The 27,543-nt window shown below is 38.5% G+C and overlaps 1 pseudogene; it reads right to left on the bottom strand.

The window, feature by feature from the left end:
- Positions 1-21,605: 21,605 nt before the first annotated feature.
- LOC127131603 (probable disease resistance protein At4g33300) lies at positions 21,606-23,173 on the bottom strand (annotated as a pseudogene).
- Positions 23,174-27,543: the final 4,370 nt, after the last annotated feature.

The raw sequence follows: 27,543 nt of genomic DNA, 5'->3' as shown, positions 1-27,543 counted from the left end.
CCATCGAAAGCCTTCACAACTACTCCACTCTGCCTCATGGGAGGCCCTTGATATGACAGTTTCGAAAGAGTGGTTTTTGGAAATACGTTCAATGATGACCCAGTGTCCACCAGCATATTGGACATGGCATCGTCTTTGCAACCCATAGATATATGTAATGCCAAGTTGTGGTCCCTTCCCTCCTCGGGGAGATCAGAATCACAGAAACTCAAGTTGTTACAAGCGGTAATGTTTGCAACAATGCTATCGAATTGTTCTATCGTGACATCATGATCCACATATGCCACATCCAAAACCTTCTGCAGAGCCTCTCGGTGTGGTTCTGAATTTAAGAGCAATGATAACACTGATATTTTGGATGGCGTTTGTAGAAGCTGGTCTACAACATTGTACTCGCTCCTCTTGATGAACCTCATCATCTCATCACAGTCTTCTTTCACATTGCCGCTTGGGCCAACAGAAGCAGGAGTTCCCATTGTAGAGGAGGGCTTAACAACATGTGCCGGATTCGGAGCACTCACAGCATTCCCAATCGGGCGTTCGACAGAATCAGTATTAGCCTGGGGCTTGGGAGGTGCTGAAAACACACGACCACTGCGGGTCAAACCACTAACATCCGCAATGTTAACAACAGAGGAAGATGGTAAGGACACTTCTTTCCCATTTTCTACCGCAACAGCATTGCAGCGATAGGGAATTGCTTTCTCAGAAGAGTATGGTACTGGTCCAGCTGGCTTGATGGTCAAGGCAGGAGAAACCTTCTGCTTGCTACTATCATACTTGATAATAACGGGCTCGGGGATCCGAAATACTGGAGAAATTACGTTGACCTCATCAGCATCTTCGTCAACATTTCTGTTTTGAAGGATCTCAATAACTCCTTCATCCAGCATTTCCTGAACATCTTTGCGCACCTGGCGACAACCTCTTTGATTGACAGAACAAACTCAGCATCTATCATGGTCATGCTCCTAATGACTATACTCACATAGCAAACGATGCATCTCAACCAGAGATTGTCGAATATGACTGACATATTTGACTTTGTATTTGCCAGGGCAACCCTGGACCATGTTGACAGATTTCCCATGCTCGGGCAATGGGTTCTTCTTCACATTAGGACCTACGTCCTCGAAACACAGAATTCCACACCTCACAAGGTCTTGAACCTTGGTCTTCAAAGGGTAACAATTCTCCACGTCGTGGCCGGGAGGACCAGAATGGTAAACACAGTGTAATTCAGGCTTATACCACCACTGGGGATTAGCAGGTATAGCCGGTGGGTCTCTTGGAGTAATAAACTTCCTCTCTATCAAAGAGGGATATAATTCTGCATACGTCATTGGAATAGGATCGAAGGTGACCTTTTTCCTCTCGTAACTCGTGCTGGTTTGATTACTGTTTCGGGGCTGGTAGGCCTGCTGTTGCGGACGGTGTTGTTGATGCTGATATTACGGATGTGGCTGCTGATTGTTGTTATGTTGCTGATACTGTTGATTATCTCTGAAAACAGGTGCTATATGAGCCACCTGGTGCTGGTTACCGGCAGGATGCACGGTCTTCCTCCTCACAGAGGGTCTTCTTGGTTTTACATGGGAAGTCACAGCATGTGCCTCTCCATCTTTCTTCTTCGCAAACGCCCCATATCGTTTGGTAGAAGAGCCTTCTTCTCTGGCCAGACGTCCTTCTCTAACCCCTTCTTCTAGACGCATCCCCATATTCACCATCTCGGTGAAGTCAGAAGGAGCGCTAGCAATCATCCGCTTATAATAAAAAGAACTCAAGGTCTTCAAAAAGATCTTGGTCATCTCTTTCTCCTCCAGCGGGGGCACGATCTGTGCTGCTAACTCTCGCCACCTCTGGGTGTACTCTTTAAACGTTTCCTTGTCCTTCTGGGACATGGCTCTCAATTGATCCCTATCGGGAGCCATATCCACATTGTACTTGTACTGCTTGACGAAGGCCTCGCCAAGATCGTTGAAGGATCGGATGTTCGCACTGTCTAAACCCATGTACCAACGTAGAGCGGCACCGGACAAACTGTCCTGAAAGTAGTGGATGAGCAATTGGTCGTTGTCGGTCTGAGTTGACATCTTCCTGGCATACATGACCAGGTGGCTGAGAGGACAAGTATTCCCCTTGTATTTTTCAAAGTCAGGGACCTTGAATTTCACAAGAATCTTCACATTAGGAACCAAGCAGAGTTCGGCAGCAAACTTGCCGAAATGATCCTTTCCTCTGAGAGTTTTCAATTCCTTGCGGAGCTCAAGAAATTGATCATTCATAGCGTCCATCTTCTCATAGACATCTGGACCCTCAGACGGCTCAGAATGATAGATGGTGTCGTCTACCCTGGGCATAATATGCACGACAGGAGGAGGAACAACAAGGACCGGGCTAGATGCCGGCATAGAAGCAAAGGTAGGAGCAGGACCCTCAGGCATGAAATTGGGAGGCATCCCCCACGGGAATCCGGCTGGCATGGCCGTTGGAGCAAAGTGTGCATTGGCCGCAGGCACGGTTGAGGAGACAATCTCAGAAATGACTGTCCTCTGGGGAGGAGTTGAAGGTGTTGGAGAAGACTGGCTCTGGGCAGCCAAGAATGATTCCATCAAGGCACTCAATCTGGCCACTTCCTCTTTCAGCTCGCGATTCTCTTGTTCCAGATGATCCATCAGTCTTGAAATGTTGGCTCTGGTGTAGTACCGGTGAGTCAACTTGTCTTTGAAATAAATGAAGAACACAGAGTTAGACCGTAAGACAAGAAGCCGGGAACAAAACCTGCTTATGCACATGATGCATGCAATGCTCGTGCATATGATTTTTATTTTATTTTCAAAGGAACTTTTAGGGTTCTATTTGCAAATTTTTTTGGAAATATTAAACATTTATCACATATGGAAACATCTCATCCAACAATATTGGGGAAAAGAAGTACATCATTGTCAATCATATACAAGAGAAAAGGAAAATAATCATCCTATGGATCCCTAGAAACAATCATCCAAAGCTCGGGACACAGGAAGATAGGATGCACGAAGCCTCTTCACCTCTCTCTCGTAGGCTGCCTCCATATCTGCCTTCTCTTTGGCGAGTTGATCATACTTCCTCTTCCAAAACCTGGAAGACTGAGGAAGTAGGGAAGTCCATGCATCATCAGGATCATCAATAACCTGATGTTCGAGGAACTCTATCAAAGCATCCTTCTCCTTGATCTTCTGAAGTAACTCCTCCCTTTCACAGATACAAGCATGTGATCGGTCTTCGTCTCTCAACTCCTCTACTCCTTGGTTAGGGAGGGTTGAAGGCCCAGCCATAACCAAAGGTGTAGGTCTCGGATACTCGTAAGGCATGAGATACTCAGACACTCTCTTCCTAACCCAAGCAGTGTATGGCTCCATAGCAACATAATTCTTAGGACCCAACTCTTTCCTTCCTTTCCTATGAATCTTGCGCCAAGCACAGACCATTCTTCCCTTCAAGCCTTGGGGATCTTTACCCTCCTGAAAGAACACACCCTCTAACAGAATGTTATTGGTTTTATCCTTTAGGGGGAACCCAAGCTGACGACGTGCCAAAACAGGGTTGTAGTTAATCCCACCACATGTACCAAGAAGAGGTACATTGGAGAATTCACCACAAGAGTCAATAATCTGCACACCATCATACACACGGTTATACCAAGAGATATCATCATTAGTGAGAGACATGAGTCTCGTGGACCACCGTAGACATCCCTTGTTCTCCTTGAAGGCGACCGTCTGCGGTAAGTGAGAAATAAACCACTTATACAACAGGGGCAAACAGCATACAATGGTGCCACCACCCTTTGCATTCCTCATATGCAAAGAGAAATAGGTATCACCCAACAGAGTCGGAACGAGATTAAGAGTAGAGAAGATCCTAATAGCATTCACATCCACAAACTTGTCGATGTTGGGGAACAATACCAATCCATAGATGAGAAGTACAAATATGGCTTCGAAGGCATCCTCACTCATGGCCTTCCCATACACAATAACTTGAGCAATGAGGAACTCAGAAGGGAGACCTTGAATTCCACCTTTGGTAGTCATATGAGCACCAACCAGAGATTCATTTATGTGCAACATGTCTGCTATCTCTTGAGAAGTAGGAATACTCTCTAAGCCACTGAACGACAACTGGTCTAGAATAGGTATACCCACAAGGTAGGCATACTCCTCAAGTGTAGGCAAAAGTTGAAAATCCGGAAATGTGAAGCAATGGTACAAAGGATCATAAAACTGCACCAATACACTCATCAACCCTTCATCCATTTGAGTAGTCAGAAGAGGAAGAAGCTTCCCAAAATGAGCTTTGAAACCCAAAGGATCTAATACATAGGATGTCAGGTTCCTTAACTCTTTCAAATCTGGTTGTCTGAAACTGTACTTCTTCGTATTCCTTCTTTGTCTTTCCATGTCTGAAGATTTCGCAAATAAACCCCTTAAGTTCCTTGATAATTTTCTTCATTAATGATGATATGGATGCAAATGAGTGCATGAATGCATGAATGCAACAATCACACTCAAGGATCAAGCAAAGCACACCAAACAAAGGTCATGGGATGGATCATATTATCCTTAATATCAATCATCCATTTTGGTGGATTATGGTTTACACCTTATGAACACCCAAGTTCCATTGATATTAAGGATACATGAACGAATCAACCACGAATCAAGGGTTTGTTGCAAGTCACGAGCATGGAGTCTCGGTTAAGAACCACCCAAAGGGAATGTACTAAGGTTTAAACCTGCCAAACATGTTCTCTAAGAGGTTCCCATAGTCATTACCCCATCTTTCGGATATTATCAGAGAAACGACTACTCGTATTCCAAAAATATTCTCAAGAGAGACTCTTATGAGTGTAGTATCGCGTAACAATCGTATCAAATCTTACATCTGAAAGACTTTCGCACTACATCCTAAGAATAGGCCAAGATGGGCTTGGTAAACTAAGGTCCTTGGCTTCTAAGGTCTATATTGGAAAGAGTAATGTCTATACACAACTTAGTTGTGTGACATTATTGATCCCAACATGACCTCCACCAAGTGAATGGACTTGCAAGTCAACTTGCTAAGGAATAACTCCACACAAGTCAACAAGACTACGCCATTCTCCTATCCTAAGTGCACTCGAGTCCGGGTATAGAACTCATCTCACAAAGATCACCAAGCATACGAGGAATTAATATCAAGCAAATCAATCATTACACACAATACAGTAATCCCAAATTGCACCAAAATATGTCACAAGACAATACAATACAACAAGCGTGAAAAGTTGGCAAAACCCACTAGGTATCTTTGATCCCCAGCAGAGTCGCCACTTTTCTGTAGTGGAGCCTAGGTACTCCTAGGGAGCCCTTTTCATACTTGTTGTAAGGTTATTGTTTTGTGAGAATTTGTTTGTGCAAACATGATTGAAGAGATAAGAAGAGAATATACAAATTTATTTACATTTTGTGTTTGAATGGATAAACCCATTGCCTACATATCATCTTATAAAGAGATTAGGATCAAAACCTCGTAGTTCGGGGTAAAAATCTCAAAAATGAGTTGGTAAATTGATTGGTCCAAAAGCCTTAAGGTCTTTTGTTATCAAAGGGAGAAAACTCAACCAAAACCACAAATCCACCATGTGAGGATAACTTCAACATGCTAGTGAGGGGTTAACCCTATAATAAGCAAGGAAGACTCATTGTCCATCACTAAGGATATAGGTGAGTATTATATCTACCATAAGGATAACTCAAACCTAATAGCTAAAGGTTATGAAAGATTTGATTAAGAAAGTGGCCATTGGAACCACAAAAGACATTTGAATGGGTTATATTTACCAATTAGAAGTATATACAAAAATGGTCAAAGTTGATTTAGGTTCAATTCAAAATAAGTGTTATGAAAAGAAAGTTTGAAAAACAAAAGCATAAGGCTTAGGTTTCTAATGTTGAAAACAAATATTAAATGTTTGCACAAAAGTTTTGGCTTGGGTTAGAGTGGAGAGAAGAAGAAGAAGGGCTAAGTCCTAAGCAAAACAAAAGGTGAGGGATAAAGAAACAAAACCACAATGGGGTTCCTCTCTTGAGATCATATCGATGATCCAAGTAGCTCCCATCCTTTGGAATAGGCAATCACAAAAAGCATAAGCAATCATCAAACAAGCCTCTTAAGAGATCCTCAATGTATCTTGTATCTTTCACTTAGGATGAACATAGCAATGGTTCTTCAATTTGAGCTCATAGAATCCCCTAGCACAAAAGCACACACATCAAAAGTTTCATGAAGTAAACCAAAAATGGACAAGAGTGAGTTTAGAGATTTGGTCCTTCCAATCCATCTTCATATTAGGATCCTTTTACTCCAATTTTGCATAAGGAAAGTCCTAGAATCTAAGTCCATTTCTTTGCATTTGGTTCTCAACAATCAAACAAAACACAAACACAATAGTATATACACAATTATATGCTCAAGTGAGCAAAAGGCAAATGGCATTAACATAAACATGTGCTCAAATGAGCAAATAGAAAAAGCAAATGGATAATATGTGCAAGAATAGTAAATTGCATAAAAGTAAAGAGCAAAAAGTAAATGTTAATTGTCAATAGTTAGTGTTAGTAGTTAGTGTGCCATAAGGCAAATTTAGCGCTATGTTAAGCAATCGTAATTGGACTTATGTAGAAGTTACAACTATCTGAGGCCGGTCAATAATAATATAGGCAACAACACAAGTTAGAAGTCTTGATTAGTGAACCAAGTTCCAACAACTTGCCATGCCAAAAAGAAAATGAGAATTGATCTTGTATTGGTTTAAGCCTTTTGCCTGATTTAGAAAACAACCTATCCTTAATGCAAAGCCATTCACTTGATCAATTGATCAAGATGAACTAGATTTGAATCAAGGAAGATTAAGTCTCCCTAATCAATGCTAACTTATCAACCTTCAACTCATTGATCAAAAAGAAAGAAGAAGAAGAAGAAGGAGATGGAGAATGGATAATGAAAATGGAAAGATCAAAATGCATGAAGTGCAATAAGATGTACCAATCCATATGTATTGACCAAATGACATTGAAAGTCAAAGTCAAACAATGATAAATCAGAAATGAGATGAAGATTGAAGGTCAAACAATAAGCAAAATATTTTTTGGCATTTTCAATATTAAAATAAACTTGAATTAAAAATAATGGAAAGGTCAAACTTCAAAATCACTTCAAATCAACCTTGAAAGTTCCAAGTAATTTATCCCAAGTTCACCAAGGTCAAACTAAGTTTGACAAAAAAATTCAGCATTTTTAAAAGTCAGAAACTATTTTTAATCAATTAAAAATGAATAAAAATAACCTAATTGAACTAAAATCTCAAATAAATCTCAAATCAATTAAAAAATTGATGAGACTATTTTTCATAGATTCATCATCATTCAAATAGGTTAGGAAAATATTTTTGTATTTTTTGAATATCAAAAATTATTTAAATGAATTAAAAACAACCAGAAAAGAGAAAATTCACCAAAAATATCAAATGATGAAATAAAAAATATTAAAAATCAGAAATAGAAACTAGAATTTATTTGGAGACTAATGTAATTGGTCCCATAATTTTTGGATTAAAAATGAAAGAGTTATGAATTTTTGAAATAAATGGAAATAAAAGAAATTAAATTAGAAAAAATAAAAATTAGAAAAAATGAGGAGCGTTAGATCTGATCTCATTAATTGAGCTGGCAGATCACACGCTCCAGATGCACGCTCCCACCATAGGCCAAAGTCAAATGCGCTGCACAATGTATTAAAACAAGTCACAACAAACAAGAGCCAGGATTAGATCTGGAAATTCAATCCAACGATCCACAACACATCTGGCAATGGCACGGCCACCAGAGCCACCTTCTTCTCCGGTGAGCCTCATAATTTTGGCCAGAGTTGCAGAGAAAAAATATTAACCAACTGAGGCGATCTAGGCATCAATCGAAAGAGGAAGTGATGTACATCACTCCTATACCATTCACTTCCACTCTGGATTCCTATAAATGGAGAAATCAGAGATGGAAGTATGATGGTGTTCATCATGAATTTCATGTTTTTGCAAAATTGAAAGCACAAATCAGTTGCCTCTATTGAGAGGACTTCAGCCAAACCAAGGAACTCAAGAAATAAGCAAGGATCAAAGAGTTTTGAAGAGAAAAAGTTCTGATATCCACCTTTGAAATGCAGGTATGGAGAGCACGATCCTTCACAACCAAATCTTGTAATGAGATCTAGTGATGAAAAGGAAGCAAGGCTGAGGAATTATAGGTCTGAAAATCAACCAAGGTAGTTGAAATTCAGATCTGAATTTTTTAGAAGAAAATTGAAATTCCTTTGGTGATGGCTATGGAGAGATTTGTGCAGCATAACAGGTTGAATCAGGGATGAATTTTGAATGGAATAGAGTCTCTATTTATAGAGGGAATGGCAAGGAAATGATGAATTAATCAGTGTGCATGAACATGGATAATCCTTGCATGGGCTTGCATGACCATGCACAAGGCCCAAAAACAATGCCAAATGCAAGCCGAGCTCAGTCTGGACTGAAATGGACGTGTGATTTGCTTTGAATTTGCTTGTGTATCAAGATTTCATGTGCATTCCAAAATTGAACCTAAACATTCACCTCTTCGAAAATGCCAATTAAAAAATTCAAACATAAGCATGTGGTTAATGGTTGGAAAGGTCTTGATGTAAGGAACAATTTTTATGTTGGGAAAAATCCATTTGAAGTGTGGAAATTAGTGAATTTTGAGTTTAAAGTGTGATGTGCAAAACATGTCAATGCAAGGTTTCCAAATTTGGCCAATGTTCAAGCCCTTATGTTTTGATGATGCAAGCTTCAAATGAAAAAACCTCCAACATAAAAGTTGTATATCTTTTCAAGATAATCAAAATGGACTTAAATGTTGCATCATTTGGATTTTTTATGAAAGCGTTATGGGCATTTGAAGTTGGACTTTTTTGCCTTTTAATGCATTTGGCCCAAAAGGACCTATAATGTCTTGCATTTCACATGTATTTCCTTTGAGATTTTGAAATTTTGTTCAACATAACATTTGAAATAGTCATCTTAATCTTTCCAATTCACTTGATCCCACCTCAAAATCATAAAAAATGAATGAGTTATGTCCTTGAGAAGTTGACCCAAAATTAGGGTTTCAGTCAAAATGACCTATAATGTCTTGGAATGGGAGATGACCTTCCAAGATTCAAATAAATTTTTGATGAACATGAAGGTTGTTCATATTATCCTTAGGAACATTATTTCTTTTGGAACCATCTCCATTTGACCAACACATAAAAAGTTAGGTCTTAGTGCATTTCAAAATAGTCAGATGAATTGACTGATCAACTTCTCAAGTCCATGACTCATATCTTGATTAATTGATGATTGAGGATACTCAAATAAGTTCAAATATGCATGAAATGATGAATTAAATAACTTCCCTTGATTGTATTTGACCATGGGCTGAGGTTTCTTCAAGAGCAAGGCATTGTGGTGCACAGATGAATTAGGGTTTCTTTGGGGGGACAAACCTCAAACCCTTTCACTTTATTTGATAAAAATGATGAATTGAGATTCTAGGGAGGCATATTTGATGGATGAGAGCTTTGGGAACCATTACCATGCTTGCTATCATCTTCTCCTGACCATATCATTGCACAAAGGATCTCCTTGAAGCTCTTGACCTGGTGATTGCTTAAGCTACAAACAAAAGATGTTAGTGACATATTTTTGTGCTTTTGGTTAGTAAATAAAATGAGAAAAGCAAGGATATGCAATTCAAGCATGCTTGGTGATCTTAATCTACTCACAAGAAGTCCCACCCAAAGGTAAAGGGACCCAAGATGCTAATGATCCTTGAGGCAATGCAAATGCAATGTTATGATTCCATGAGGGATATTAGGGAAAAAATTAGGGTCTTACACCCATCTAGAAGATTGACCATTTTCCACCACTTGTTGTGCGTCATTCAAAGAAGTCATGGATGACCTATTCTTCTTAACAATATTATTATCAACAGAAAGGGCTTGAAACAGAGTTCCCATAACTTCGTCAACATCAATGTATGAAAATGAAGATAAATGACTCACCAACATGGCTTGCTCGCCACCCATGATCACTAACTTCTCATTCTTCACAAACTTTAAGTTTTGATGGAGAGTTGATGTCACTGCCCCAACTTTGTGAATCCATGGACGACCTAAGAGATAATTGTAGGCGGGACGGATATCCATCACTTTAAAAGTGATTTGAAATAGACACGAACATATCTTCATTGGAAGATCAACCTCCCCAATTACGGTCTTCCTCGAGCCATCAAATGCTTTCGCAATAACCCTACTAAATCTCATCGGAGCACCTTGATAGGAGAACTTGGACAGAATAGACTTGGGAATAACATTTATAGGAGAGCCAATGTTCACCAGCACATTGGATATAACATCTTCTTAACAGTTCATAGAGATGTGCATAGCCAAGTTATGGTTCCTCCGCTGCTCGGGAAGCTCTTCATTACTGATTCTCAGATTGTTACATTCGGTAATATTAGCCATAATGCCATCAAACTAATCAATTATTACATAGTGATTCACATAGGCTTGCTTCAGGACCTTCTGCAAAACCTCTCGGTGAGCTTCTGAATTCATCAGCAAAGATAAGACGGATATCTTGGACGGGGTGTGCAATAACTGATCCACCACATTGAAATCACTTCTCCTAATCAATTTTTACACTTCATCCTAATCATAATTCTGATCCACACCATTGGACTGAACAAACTGCATAACATGAGTTTTCTCTTGAGTTGGCTTCCCTACCATAACATCTTCAGTTTTTTAGGAGCTGCATCAGCAAATACTCGACCACTTCGGGTCACACCACTTACGTCGGTAATGTTTACAACAGAAGAAAAGGAAGGAATGGGGACTTCTTTACCATCTTCCAACATGGTAGCATTGTACTTGTAAGGAACAACTTTATCATACTCATATGGCATAGGACCCTCCAAACAAATAACCAAGGGAGAAACAACAAACTTCTTACTATTGTAAGCAATCACAATTGGTTATGGGATGTTAAAATGGGGAACCATGACGTTTACCTCATGCTCATCTTCATCCATATCCCTCGTAATTTGAATAATATTTTGATCCAGCATCTCTTGTAAGTCTCTTTTTACCACAACACACCCTCGAGGGTTTCTTGAATAGATGTGGCAAGAAGCATGATCGTGCTCATAATACCTCAACTCGCACAATGTTACGTGCATATCCACTAAGGATCTTCTTATCAAATTAAGATAAAAAATGCGGCACTTTCTAGGACATCCTTTGAACATATTTACAATTGCACTACCATGTTTAGGCAACTTATTTGCTTATACATTGGGACCAGATTCTTCAAAAGACAAAATACCATTTTGCATTAATCTTCTCACATTGGCTTTCAAAGCGAAACAATTTTCAATATCATGACAAGGTGCTCCTTGATGGAATGCACAATGATGATCAGGTTTATACCACCACAGAAGCTCTTTCGGAATAGCTGGTGGGGTTCATGTTTGTACCAAGTTCTTATGTATTAAAGCAGGAAATAATTTCGTGTAGGACATCAAAATTGGATCAAATTGTGTAGGTCTTTGGATACGATTCTGTTGATGTTGTTGATTATGTTGATTGGTACGTTGTTGAAAACATGGTTGATAACTTGGTGCTATTTGAACAACCAAAGCAAGATTAGTAACCAGAGTAACTAACTCCACATGATGGTGACGCTGATTGTTTCTCGGAGATCTCTTACGCTTCTCTTGCGAAATAACATTAGCATCATGTTCCTTCTTCTTTGGAAAGTCATTCCCATACCTTCTGGAACTGTCAGATGAACCACTCTCTTTCAATCGTCCTTCAAGGACACCTTCTTATAATATCATTCCCATGTTCACCATCTCGGTAAAACCACTAGGAGCACTTTCAACCATCCGGTCATAGTAAAACGATCCCAATATTTTCAAAAATAGCTTTGTCATTCCCTTCTCTTCTAATGGAGGACTGACTTGCGCAGAAATCTCGCGCCATATTTGCGCGTACTCTTTAAAAGATTCCTTATTCCTTTGGGACATAACATGGAGTTGATCTCTATCTGGTGCCATGTCTACAATATACTTGTACTGACAAAGAAAATCTTCACCTAAATCATTGAAAGTATGGATCTGGGTGCTATCAAGTCCCATGTACCACATTAAAGCAGTACCAGTCAAACAATCTTGAAAGTAGTGAATCAACAGTTTATGATTATCAGTTTGAGTTGACATATTGCGAGCATACATCACCAAGTGACTCAAAGGACAAGAGTTGCCCTTATACTTCTAGAAATCTGGTACTTTGAACTTATGAGGAATCTTTACATTAGGAAATAAGCATTGATCATGAGCATTCTTCCCAAACAAATCTTTTCCCCTCAAGGCCTGAATCTCTTTCTGCATAGCTTGAAAGTGATCTTGAAACTCATCCATCCTTTCATAGACACCAAAAGTTTCACTCTAGCCAGCATGGAAAACAGGTTCTTCAACATAAGGAGCAGCATGGACCGCGAGAGGTGGTATAGACATAACTGGTTGACCCACAAGAACTTCAATAACATGTTGATACCCTTAAGGAATAAAGTGAGGAGGCATTCCCCAAGGTAAACCATAAGGCATATGGTGTTATGGAGCACTGATTGGAGCCACCGAGATGGGGGTAGATATGACCTCAGAAATCATAGTCCTCTGAAGTGGAGTCTGAGGAGGAGGAAGAGGTTGATTATGAGTAGCCACTAGAGTTTCCATCATATTAGTGAGCCTTTCATAACCGTCCCTTAAAGTAGTCACTTCTTCACGGAGTTCATGATTCTCTTGCTCTAGATGATCCATCTTCTTTAGTTGATTAGCACGAGTGTTGTACTGGTGAGACAACTTGTCTAGACGAACACTAAGAACGGAAGAAATAAGACCCTTGGCAAGCTTACTCAAAGAAAGACCAAAATGCAACATGATGCATGATATGAAAATCAAAATGTGAAGTTTTCAAGGAACTTTAAGACATAAGACAAATTACAAACATCATAAAGGGAATAACATATTTTGAAGTACCGAAAATCTCATTTTGTTAATAATGTGAAGGATTACAATCAAAAATACAATTTCAATGATCATAAACGGAAAGAAACTAGGTCTATGGAATCATATCCGATGAGAACTCGAGTCCAAGATGATACTTCTTGCAAAATCTTTTGATCTCTCTTTCATAGTTGCTTTTCATGGCGTCCTTGTTTATCACGAGATGGTCTACAATGCCTTTCCAAACACCGGAAGTAGGAAGATTGTCATACCCTAAAAAATTTCCCTACCCCATATCACTCTCTTGATCCCTAAACCTTAAGCATACATCCCATACATATCATTTCATATGCATGTGAATTTAATGATCACAATAATCCATAAGCTCGGGGCATGGGATTCATCTGCAAAGCCCCAAGATCCTCTTATCATCTTGAGGTGTTACCAAGCTACCTTAACCCTAATCTTATCTTCACGCACCCCAAAAAGCTTGGAGGATCACTCAAGACATCTCACTCATTCCCCATGTCCAATTTTGTTGATGAGTCCCCTTTGAAGAAGCTTCAAGATTCATCTGGTCACCCAAGGACCAAACCCTAACTCTTGACCCTCCTTTTGGCTTGTACAAGTCATGGTTCACCATGGATCTTGACCATGCCATTAAGGACCCCTAAAATCCAAAGTTTTTTCATGGCTCATACCCTTTAAACATCTCAATTTGATCCCTATATCTCAAACCCTAATTCATTTGACCATGGTTCTTGATGAAACTTGTGGCTCAAGGAACCCTAGTTTAAGGATCCATTGGTCATTGACCTTGATCATTTTTGGTCATACAGTCACCCTAACATTCATTCAATATAATTTCATTTCCATTAAAATCAATATCCACCATTTAAGCATCAATTCAATCCATGTTACAAGTGTTTGGTTCATACATGATTTTTCAACTTTCCATGACTTGACAATTTGACCTAAAACCAATCCACAAAGGTCCAAACTTAATTTCGCATCATGTTATGATCATTTAAACTCAAAACATCCATAATTGTGTCATGGGAATCAAGAAATCACAAAACCACCAAATTAGGTCATGTTGGTTGGTCACATTTTGGCAAAAATGGCCTATGGGAAGTTCCAAAGACCATAACTTTCTCATTTTTCAAGGTTTTTAAATTCCATTTCGAGAAAAAATTCTTAAATAACTTCATCTACAACTTTTTTTCAAGGTCCAAGACCTAAATAATTGAGGAAGGGGTTCAATTTTGCTATTGGCCAAGTTGGTCCAACATGCCCACCATGCCCTAAAATCATGTCATGACCACTACTTTGACACATTGCAATTTACAAACCATAAACCCTTTTGACTTAGTTATTTTTGAATTCAATCAAGTTCATGGCAAAGAACAAATGGCCCAAAATGGAGACAAAATGCACGAGTCAATTTTATTTGGCTTTGGTTCAAAGTTGCAGACTTGCCATGATGCACATCAGCCAGATTTTGCAAATCAATGCACCAAGGTCTCAAACTCTTTCCTTATGATCTCAATGGTCCACAAACATATTACATATCATATTCTGGTGTGATTTAAGGTCAACTTGCAAGCCAAAACCTTACAAATCATAAAATTCAACCCCATCTGCAAATTTTGATTTTCCCAAAATGCTAAAAAGCAAATCCTACACCAGACCATTTCATTGCCTTTGGTTGTTCCAAATCCATGCTAGGGACCAAAACCAATTTATCTGTGGTGCAAACAAGCGCAAAATATAGCCATTTCATTGTTCCCTAAGTCAATACCAATCATGCTTCAAGTAACATGCCAATCTGAAGCAAACCTCCACAATCTTCCTCCAAAACCATCAACACACCTTCCCTATAAATAGGTGAAGGTGTTCCACTTTAGGACGACGCTGAAAAAGGCCCTAAACTCATTCTGAACATTTGTGCTAAACCTTCATTAATAGAGTATCGGGTTTTCATTTTCAGAGCACCTCAACCCCAAACAACTATCCAAAAACCTTCACCAAACATCACTCAAGAATTCCAAACACCTAACTCCCATTCTCCAAGTCTCACCTAAGCTGAGCCATACCATCGAAAAACTCTCTTGTGCTACTTCTGATCAGGTAGATTTCTCCACCCCCATCATCCAAACAAGTTACTACTTCCCTCGAAATGTCATTCTGATCACTTCCGCTAAGGTTGCAACATTGATTACTTGATATACTTCAGTAGTCCAAGGTTCAATACCTCAAGAGATAATTGTGCTTGGAAAGTCATTTTTTATGGTGAAATATTATAGGTCATTTTGTTTGTGCCCTATTTAGGAGGTAAACTTCCAAGTACCATAACTTGCTCAATTTTTATTATATGAAGGACATCCAAGTTTCATGATCAATTTCAAGATGTCTTCTCCAACTTTGATTCTTTGATAAATGTCAAATTCAATTTTCAAGAGCATGTGCCATCATCATTGAAAAAGCAATTTTCCTCAACTTCTAAAATGAATAACTCCTTCATGCCAAATCCAAATGATGTCAAATTTGTGACCAAATTGAATAGGAATGAAAGATATACAACGTTGGTGGAGAAACCATTTTCCTTTGGAGCTCATAGCAAAAGTTATTCAAGGTGGAAGAAGTGATCATTTGACTTTGTACTTAGAAATTTTTTAACCATGTTTGATTTCTCAAACTTACACCTCAAAATTCATCATGATCCAAGATCCAAATGGAAAAGTGTTCAACATAAAAGTTGTTCCCCTTGATGTCATTGTCGCGGCTGGAAAAATGACAGAGTCGCCACCATCCTATATTCGTTCCTAAGGAATAGGGAAATAATGATAAAACTTAATATTTAAGAGTGAGAGACTAGGTTCGAGAGTCAGTTAAGTAAGGGGAAGGTCTTAGGCACCCCTTACCTCCATTGTACTCAATGGGATCCTCCTACAATTCTAGGGCTAGTGTGTGTTTCTAAGGTGTTTGCTTTATTAATTATTACTAGTTAATTATTTATTATATTCACCAAAGCATTTCATTATAATTAATGGGGAGGCCCAAAATTTTTTTTTATAACTGTACTCGCTAGAGTTTACAACTCTATGCCTACGTACCATCACATTAGGCGAAGGATCAGAGTGTCGTAGTTCTTCTAGAAGATAACTGTTTGTTTTGTCGTTTTTATCCCAAAATAATTCTCACGTATCAGGGGCGGAGAGGATGTTTATTTTGAAAAATGCCTTAATGCACCAAGACAAAGGCCTTATAGTTTGAGGTGGGTTTCGATCAATTTTATCCCAATTATTTGATTCAAAAATATAACATTTAATTTATTTAAGAAATGAATAATAATTTATCGTTTAGATAACATATTCCATACCCCAATTTTTATCCCTTGAAAACCCTTCGAATTTGTCCTAGAATTTTTTTCCATATTATCCCCAAATTTGTATCCCATAATTATCCCAAAAAATTATCCCTAAAGTTATCCCATAGATTAAGCCTAATTCCTTAATTAATATTCCCAAATATTTTTTATTCTTTTTTTATTACTTTTTATTAAAGAGACATATTAATCATTATAATTGATTATTGGTCTAATTATACTTAATTATGAAAAATTAATCATAATCCCAATTTAAATCCCTAGTTATATTTTTTAGATTTTATCCTATATATATTCTTGAGTTAATTTAGATTACTCTAATCATCATATTAAATTAAATATCCTAATTAAGTTATAATATTTTTATTTTTACTTTATTTTTGTTTGTTATTTTGACGTGGTTATTTATCCTAATTCTTATTATTTCCATAACCTAACAAAATACCCCTGGTTTCAAAAAAAAATCCCAAACTACCCCACTTTTAGGAGGAGTCGCCAATTGAATTGGAGAGTCCTTTTAAAACTTGAATGGAGGCGCCAATTAGATTGGCTAGGGCAGGTGCCCTAGCCAATCCAATTGGCGCCCCTGTGTAGGTTTTAAGAGGAGTCGCCAATTCAATTGGAAACTCCTCCTAAAATGAAATTTTTGTGTTATAAATAGATGCGTTGTGTGAGTAAATGTTCCACATCTCACACAATCATTTGGAAATCATGTTTTGGTGTTCGTCGTCGATACGGTAAGGTGATTTATTCGAGAGACGAACCTCAGATGCTGATGTTGTTCTGGAACATCACTATGTTCGATCAACTGAAGCGGGAGCTGGTTCGTTGGTTAGATGGGAAAATACCAGAAGGGAAAAAAATTAGAAGTATTAAGAGACTTGACAGTATCTTTGGTTGGGTGCGAATGAAGACTGATAAGGATGTTAGGGAAATGATGTTCGGTCGAGTCGACAGCAATTTGATTGTTGTAATCAGTTAGAAATATTTATGTTTTCAGATAGCTTATTTTGTACTGATGTTTGTTGTGAACCTCATTGTAACAAAAACTTAATGATATATAATGATTGAAGGTTACAGAAATACAATGTTACAAAAAGCTTAAGACCTAGATGATGTTCATCGATTGGGGTAGTTGTTCTTGTTGTGTCCTGGTTGGCGACATATACTACATAATCTTATCATTTTATCTGTGGAATCCATCTCTGTTCTGATACATGTGCTGTTTGGCCTTCCTTTTTCTTTCTACGCATCTCGTCATTGTGCCAAACAATATCACCTTCATATGGAGGCCAGTAATCCTCCATTGGTAGTACTGAGAAGCTTTGATTATATACATTCATGATGGTGTTGGCCTTGTACACATCAGATAAATGGCTGTAAGCATCTTGACGAGTATAAGCGCATGTGTCGCACCTCATGGAAAAATGGGGATACGACTTCAAAGCGAAGCGCGATCGCACGCTCGCAATGATGGACTGAACAGAGTCGCCACCGAACTTTATTTATTCCTAAAAAGGAAAGGGGAAATATCGATAAAACCCAAGACAAAACGACAATGATTATTGGTCGTCGCAACCAAATCAGGGTTCGAGAGTCGATTACGCAAGGGGAAGGTATTAGCACCCCTCACGTCCGTTGTACTCAACGGGAACCATTAGGTCAGTTGTGTGCATTAATATTAGTTTGAAATGTTAGGATTTTCAAGTTATTAAGTGGGAAAGAAAAGAAAAGAGGAGAATATTTTTGGATTTCTTAACGAAGGACTAAACCTAAGTTTTTTATTAGTGGGCCTGACAAGATTTACAAATCCTGCTCCTACGTATCTCAATAGAGAAGTCAAGGCTTACGTAGTTTTGGGTAGAAAAATGTTTGTTTGTTGGTCGATTTTAGCGAAAGCTACTTTGTGTCAAATCGACGAAAACATTGTTGGACTACCCAAAACAGGTGGAGAAACACTGCCTTGCATTGTTTTGAAACAAAGTACCTTTCGTTTGAAAAAGGTTTAAGAGTCAATCGCACGGCGGCGAGAAAAAAGAAATTGATTGGTTTGGTGTATTTTGAGTGATGGCGAGAACTTGGATGAGCGAGATATACATCTCGAATCCTAGCCTCAAGAGTGCACGGTATACACCATGTTCCACTTCCATCTTTATTGAAAGAGGTTAAGATAGGAATTAAGTATTTTGGAATTTGATTGAGAAAGGGTTTGAAGAAACCGCATTGACAATTTTAGACGATGGCGAGAGCTAAGATAGGCGAGGCATACGTCTCGAATCTTAATCTCAGGAGTGCACGGTATACACCATGTTCCATTTCCACCTTTATTAAAAAACTGTTAAATAAGAATTAGGTATTTTGAGTTTTGTTGTGAAAAATGACTTAACACTAGATCAAGTATTGATGAACGTTTAAGAGAAATTTGAATGAGTGTTTGAGAGAAAACAAAGTGGATAAATTTGGATGATGGCGAGAGCTAGGATTGGCGAGATATACATCTCGAATCCTAGTCTCAGGAGTGCGTGGTATACACCGCGTTCCACTTCCATCTTTATTGAAAAGGTTTTAATTATGAATTAATATTTTTTGAGTTTTTATTAGAAAAATGGCTTGACGTTGAATCAAGCGTTTGATGAAAGTTTGAAAGAAATGGAATAGAATAGGAGGGAGAAATGGATTGATTTGTTTATTGAGAAAATATTCGACATTGGATCGAGTCTTATTTTTGATCTTTTGGAAATTGTTGATTTTATTCTTGTGTTAGTAGCTAACTAAACAGTCAAAGAAATAAAATAGTAAAATTATTACACATCGGGGGAGTGGGGTACATTTTGTCAAATGGGGATTCAAAATACTGGAATAATTAAATCGGGCCCAAACAACAAATAATGCAATGTATGAGTGTAAGTGCAAGAGAACTGTCTCATTGTAAGAAGGCCCAAGAGTAAGCCATGTGAAGAAAATAAATAACACAATAAATTATATTTACAACACACTTAAAAATTGAATCGAAAAAAAGTAAAATCGGGATTTTGCACAGATGGAAATTGAGGGACACACAAAACCTAAATAATGTGCTCAAAGCCGGTTTGCGCATGTTGACAATAATTGAAATGTCATATGCGATTAGTCAAAACGCGGCGAAATACTATTAATATATCGATAAAAATAATCATGGATAAATAACAAGAAAATTATCAAATCCATAAATTAAAAATTGATGTTTAACATTAAAATCAACAAGTGTTAAAAAAAAAGGAGAAAAAAATAAAACTAAATAAATAAAAGGTTTAAAATAATAAAAAAAATGGTAATAATAATAAAAACTAGTAAAAAATATTAAAAATGAGAAATGCTAAAAACCAGGGATTGAACCTAGAGTTTACCAAAGCACCTCTTTACCAACTCAACCAGATAGACATCCTTGTTATATAGTTTCAAACACTAATACATAATATAACAAAAGACGCACCAAACCTTTTAAATAAAACACAAAGTTGAAAATAGTAACTACGAATAACCAAAGCTCATGTTGAAAACAGTAACGAACGAATGACCAAGCTCAGTCTTCTTTCCATTTTGAAAATCAAAGTCTTAACAACAAGTTAACATCACAATCAAACAGGCAGCGGTGTTGCTAAATCAAACATGAAGTTCAAAGCATAATCGAAACATGGAAATAAAGCTCGGAAAGGAAGCTAACCGGTTGCGGCGAGTTCGACCGACGAATGTGAGTAAGCGTTGCCTTCAAATCTCTCCTTTTCTTTTCTGAATGGTAGCCGCCAATCCTCTCCAAAAACTAGGGTTTTTCAGCTCTCTCAGTAGCCGCTAATCTTCTCCCCCCCTCTGTGAACAGTATCCTCTCCTTTTATAGTCCCACTGTTAGGGTTTTTCCTTGGCCGTTAAGATCAAAGGGATGTCAAACTTGGAAGTGATTTTGGTGCCGCCAGTTTGTCTACCCTATTTTGGTGTTTATTCTGAAAAAGGTAACATGTACCCTGTACCTTCTTCTGAAAATACTTTGATTCCCTTTTGCTTGTGGATTTTTACCGCCGGTAAAAAAGCTATTCACTGTCGCGAATTCACTTGAATATGATATGTATTGTTTGATGCTTGCAGGAAGAAGGTGTGTATAATCTGAAGTATGGTTGCAATGTGGGTGCATCTTTGCTGAGAGAGGAACTTGACAAAAGCTGAAGACCACAAATCATTGCAGACTCAATCCGTTGGTGAAAACAATAGTACACGACAACATGAACAGCTTCGGATCTCAGGAATGCTCTTGTGATTACATCGGTTATTTTTTGTTGATTCTTCATCAAACAAGGGATCGTGTCGGTGATCCATAATTTCTGTCCTCCGCAATGCACTGATGGGAAACAAAATGGCACTATTTCTCTTAACAAAGACATTCAGAACATTAAACAACAACCACGCAGCCCTGCATGCTTCAGAAGCAGCCCATAGCATATTGGAAAAACCTGCAATAAGACCCGAACCTGAAGTCGCTAAGCACGAGCACAAATGGTCAATTAAAACAAATGTTTCCGCATGCTCTATAATTTTGTTAGCTGTTTCGTTCAGTGTCTCTGAGATTGAAATTTGAGATGATTTAAGCCCCTGAGCAACTTAGACAACATGACTGTAATGTAGGCACTAGACTCATGCAGAACTCTTCCTGATGCATCATTTGTAAGAAACAGAATTGATGATGTAATGTGTCAAGCATGGCCACCTGCCCATGTTCATATCCAACTGCAAGATTCCCTCCAAGATTTGCAAACTGTAATCCACATACAGTCGAGTTTTGAAGGGAAAACACTGCTTTGCAATAAAGTTCGTCCCCTTGATTCACATTATGAACATTAGTTCCATTTTCTGTCACAAAATGCGAAGTTGTGTCATCTAAACTCCTTATTAGCCCATATAGACGAACAACACCACTTTCATCACCAACGGCCAGATGTAGAGTATCCAGGCAGAAATTCAATGCTGACACTAGTGAACTTGCATTGCCTAGAAAATCAGCATATTGAAGAAGAGTTCCATGGCATCTATCAAACTGTTCACTGACCATCTTAATGTAGGGTGCATCTGCATTGACAAGAACCACAGATCGACGCTGAAGTAAGAGGGGGGAAAGTACAACGTGGAAATATACAACGTTGAAGAAACTCCATGTTAATCTTCAAGGTATCAGGACAGGAACTTAACCATTTGTCTTTTGCATAAGAGAGCCGTCTGCTGACAGATGCGACATTTTCTTCATGTTTATGCAGTTCACTAATCAGGCGGTCAAGAGATTCTTGAATTCTTTCCTTTTCTTTCTTCCTCTTGGTGATTGCTGAGCTTGAATTGTCAGAAATCTCTTCCAAAGACTTAAGACTAGCATGAAGCTTGGCTATTTCTGCCTCATAACGATTTTTGGAACGTACAGATCATATAATGTTAGACCCCAAAATGTTGCATAAAGATCAGGAGATAGGCTATTCCATGCTTTTGAAGGCAACATAGTTTTAACAGTACCAAGAAGATACGACGAACTAATCGGGTTTTTGTTGATATTGTTGTTGAGAATGCAGAAAGGCATCTCTTGAAGCCGATGAAGACCGAAACTTTTCCATTTGATTGACTGCTTGAGATTTCATATGAGTAGCCGACTCCATACCATACAAATTTGAGTGACTGTTAATCAATGAATTAGCCTTGGGTATCGATGGCAGTTTGTGATACTGAGCTTCTTCAATGTGGTAATGTTACAAAATCCATCGGGCAATTTAATCAAATCATTGCAATAGTCAATGCTCAACTCCACTAGATTTGGCATAGCATCTGAAACTTGAATAGAACAGCTTTCAAAAGAATTCTTTGTATTGCACATATGAATGGATAATTTCCGCAGATTCTTCAGTCTGCATAGAGAAGGGACTGAAACCTTCTCCAACCTTATTTCATTTTCTTTGTGAAATCTGGTAATGAGTACTCATCAGATCGAAGATTTAAAACCAGAATCTCAGCTTCATCAGGTTGCATGTCACACCAATCCTAAGAAAATGCTTCATCAGTTGATATAGACAACACACGCGCATCAACTTTTAGCTGTTTCGTTTTTACAAACATTCCGGAGATGAACGAGTACGCACGACTAATGATTCCTTGCTGATTTTGTCCTACCCACCAATCAGGACGACTATCTCCATTTAAGTCGATGATCAGACTTTTTCTCTTTTCAATTGGTTCCCCTTTGCTTTGATGAATTGCCAATTCTCTGCATCATGCCAGAATGGTTATTGTAGTACTTGTCTGTTTCTGTTGTAACTTTCCTTGTAGCTATGAGATTAATCAAATTCCTGGTGATTAAATCATGGACAATGGCCATTGCTTTTGTACCGTCTTCGTCTAAGTCATGCAGTTCTGCCCACATATCGACGAGGACGGTAACAGGAATCCTTTGGTCTTCAGGAAAAAGTCCCATATCCATGAAGCACCCCTTCTGATTGATATCCTCCAATATATCCAAGCACTTCTCAAAAGGCTGCTGACAAAGTGATACAGCGATGACCTGAAGCGCCAGCGGCGAACCCTTACAACCTCTCACTATCTCGCGAACAGGATTTTTATCAGGCATGTATGAGCTGTTGTGATTCAATTGCGCGAAATGATGGAAAAGGACCACTGCAGGACCATGATCGAGCGGATCCAACTGGCATGCTGTTTGAGGTCTAGGAATTTTTCCTCATGCAAATTTGATGTCTTCACATATTTTACACTATCCCGGATCTTTCACTAGATCTTGTACAGAACTCAGGAAATCATTTGCAATGCTGCTTAAAGCTCTGGCTTGATTTTGGTAGGTGTTCGACTGCCTTCAACAGTTCCAACAACTGTCACACTCATTCTCTTAGGGAACCCAAAAAACACAACAGGTTGGAGTGGGGTTAAAGCCATGTGAAGAAGAAATTTGCTCAGTCTTTTTCTCAGGTGAATGCAGTACACAAGTTTGCTCCAAGTCAAAATCACAAAATCTTATTGTACAATCCTGGAGGATTGCAATCACAGTGTGTCCACTCGTTGGACTGTAAGACATTCAAACAGCAGGCGCACCAATGTCAACAGCGGAAATCTTGCTTCCAGTTAATGCATCAAATTCGACGATGTAGGTTCCAATGGCGACAACAAAAAAAGCTTGATGAAGATGGAAGGAAGCAGCGTGAGGCTGCAAAGGCCTAACGCCACGCCCGATATGGCGTAGATCTAGATGCTGCAATGTACTCCACTCCATTGAATCGCATGAATCAAACTCAACCTACAAATTAAGTGCATCACGAAATCACAAACAGGTGGAGCAGAATTCATATATGGATGAATTTTGAACGCTGCTCTTAAGAAGGCTGACATTGATAGTTGTTGCAGATGCTACTGATGCAGCTCGAAGTGCATCGGATATCATTTGAACCGAACCTGGCCTTAGGGTTGTCATAAGTGTTTCTTTTCAAAGAGTAAAGAATTATGTGACTTATGCAGTCTCAATTACACTTTGTATCGTGCTTGGTTTCATGTTGCTGGCTCTGATACGAAAGTTCGACTTTCCGCCCCTTATGGTACTTATTATTATCATGTTGAATGATGGTACCATTACCTACTACCAAACAGTGGGAAACCGAAGGAAACATTTGCTAACGATGTTGTGTTAGGCCACAACATAGCATCATAGCGGTTACGACGGGACCAAAACATTCAGCCTGCAATATACGTGACAAGATAAAATCCACCTGCAAAAACCAATCTTAGTCTGCAGCCTAGCCAACACAATCCATTTCCATCCAACAAGCAGGTCATGTGTTAACACCCTATAACAGAACTGGCAACCTGATATTAAATATTGAATTATCCTGCAGTCATCAAACTCTGTTGTCACAACCGAGCTCGACAGTGCCGTATGTAGCAGGCCAACAACGGCAGCAAAACCTGCAGAACTTGTATGCAGCAAACCTTTCGTCACCTACGGCAGTGCAACAATAAATTCATTCAAGTTATATCCATACAGTGACATGTAACCAATGCGACTAACTATCGAAAGACTTTAACTTCCAACTGACCCTCCCCATTTCAAAATCAGTACCAACCATAGAACAAGCAATTGTTACCAGAGGAACATGCTCAGGATTTGACGAAACTTTCTCACATGCTTTCTCAACATTAACTCCTGCGCGACTATAATTTTCCGGTTGACCTATTATATTACTGGAAGTTAATAATGGTGTACATACAGCTTTCACAGCAGGATGAGTTCCCTTTGCAGAAATTTGTGTAGAATTCAACACAATCGACCCTGTCATGGAACCAGAAGAACTTAATGATACTTGTGGCAACACTTTACTCAACTGAGCTGTAGCAGTACTCTTTGCTGTTTTCGATCTTTCTTGACTACCCTCGTGACACGGTTCAAATTTAATGACTGTAGAATCAACCAACTTTGAATTGCTAACAGTTGAATTAGATGGCTTGATAATTGAATGTTGAATAAATTCTTGTTTGACAGCAACACTGTCCAATGAATCTACAGGAACAACATTAACTACTTTCAAATTCTTTTTTTTAGTTATCATCGACTGGCTCTGGCTTTACCAACCTAAAACTAGCAGTATTTGCATCACCAGCAGTACCTATCAGACTTGGCAAACTAATAATGGGAGTTGCATTCCCTGAATTTAGTTTAACAGATATTCTAGAGGGTTCCTCAACATGCTTCTGAACGTTAGATGAAGAAAGACAAAGAGCAGGTGAATTCACATATTTATACTGCTGCCCATGCAACAGACCTGGAGAAGTAATGAAATCATTGTTTTGACTCTCTTTGCATGCTTGCGTTATAGATATAACACTTATTGGTAGTGTCATCCTAGTGGGGCTCATTAACTATTTCTCATCATGTGCACTGTGAGTAATGTTCAGCCCATCAATAGAAGCTTTAACGGAACCGGCATCACTCCCAGTCCGCAGTACGTTCCACACGTCACATATGTTGTCAACCTTGGCTTCTACGACACCAGGGACATGATGATATCCTTCAGAACTTTGTTTTATCTCCAATATTTTTGATGCTGGTCCTGTAGCCAATAGGTCTTCTAAACAAATGCTCAATAGTCCTATAATTGACTCCTCGATTCTGCTTTATTCCTTCCATTGTAAACGTTTTTTTTTGTTCCTGTTTGTCCGTAGGCAAAGATACAAACATTGTAGCCATCGAACACGGAGATTACCATCGATGGTGCATTAGCAAAAACATCAACTTGATCATCTTTTGGTGTATAAGCCCTGTCAAATCTGAATGTTTTTTTAGCAGAGCTGTCAGTTGTCAAAATTCCAAGGCATCCATCCTTTGCCTCATCAAAATCCATAAATGTTGTACATCCAGCTGACATTTCAACCTTATTCAATGGTCGACAAAGGCAGAAAACCCTAATGTTCCCTTTAGATTTAAATCCCAATATCAAAACCAAATTATAGAACATGATTGAGACTCCTTTTGTGTTTCCCTTGAATTATCTATTAAAATCCATGCAAATAAAGGATGGCCTTCGGCCACTAGCTTGATTCCAACGATAACCATGCTTGGTCCCTCTTGAAAAACTCACATGATAATGATTCTCCCTTAAAACATGGTAAACCATTGGAATTTCCTTGAATCAAATAATGTTCATCAAAGCTTTTCATGACTAATATTTTTGACCATATACTCTAATGCAAGCACACTAATCCTCGAATTCCTTGATTACCACCGACACGGAATGCGCCTATGCATCTAAACATGTTGACGGTAGAACCTCGCCTTGAATGCGCACAACACAACAAGGTGCACCCATAACAGAAAAGGAGACCACTTGATGCTCATGAAAAAGGAGTACCATATTAGAGGAACAAGATCATGAGGAACAAATAATAAATGAAATAATGATATGAATATCAGGGTCAAAATCGGGGTGTGACAGTTGCCCCTATTTAAGTATCTTCAACCAGGGAACATGAAGTATGACATTCTTCATGTGATCGTAGTGGGAGATAATTAAATACTAAGAATACCCGAATTTGATCCTGAAATGAAAATGCTATGATGTGATATGCATGGGTGAAAGACTCTTTATTTTTTTTTAATTTATCTGTTAGGGACACAGTGAATCCTTAACAGGAGATGCTACTGAACAAACCGATCTGTGGGGAATGCTGATGGTCCACAAGGAGACAAACAAATGGTAAAAACCAACTCGCTGGGGAAAACAATCCTGCTGGAGAATCAGACACACACTAGAGAGTACTCAAAGTGAAATTCGATGACCGACACTTAGAATACAAGAGATTTCGGCAGTAAGTTCACACATGACCTACTAAAATCGGAATAAGAAAACTTTCTACAACAGGTTCATACATGACCTGATGACACTGAAACAATCATAGAGAAAGATTCTTCAAAACAGGTTCATACATGACCTGGTAATACTGGAAGGAAAGCTCAACAACAACAGGTTCATACATGACCTAACAATGCTGGAATATCAAGAAGTTCTGACAGCAGGTTCAGACATGACCTAACAACATCAGAAAAATCAAAGAGAGTGTATCAACAAGTTCATACATGACCTGACAACACTGAAATAAACATAGAGAAAGATTCTTCAAAATAGGTTCATACATGACCTGGTAATACTGGAATGAAGGCTCAACAACAGGTTCATACATGACCTGACAATGTTGGGGAATATCAAGAATTTCTGACAGTAGGTTCAGACATGACCTAACAAACTCAGAAAAATTCAAAAAGAGTATATCAACAGGTTCATACATGACCTGATGACAAACTTGAATACTTTGAGAAAATTTCCACAACAAGTTCATACATGACTTGCCAACACTGGAATAAAAGGTTCAGCCACAGGTTCATACATGACCTGGTAATACTGGAATAAAAGCTCAACAACAACGGGTTCATACATGACCTGA

The sequence above is a fragment of the Lathyrus oleraceus genome, chromosome 3 (genome assembly GCF_024323335.1).
Source record: "Lathyrus oleraceus cultivar Zhongwan6 chromosome 3, CAAS_Psat_ZW6_1.0, whole genome shotgun sequence".
NCBI classification, from domain to species: domain Eukaryota; kingdom Viridiplantae; phylum Streptophyta; class Magnoliopsida; order Fabales; family Fabaceae; genus Lathyrus; species Lathyrus oleraceus.
This window is presented reverse-complemented; position numbering and strand designations above follow the sequence as displayed.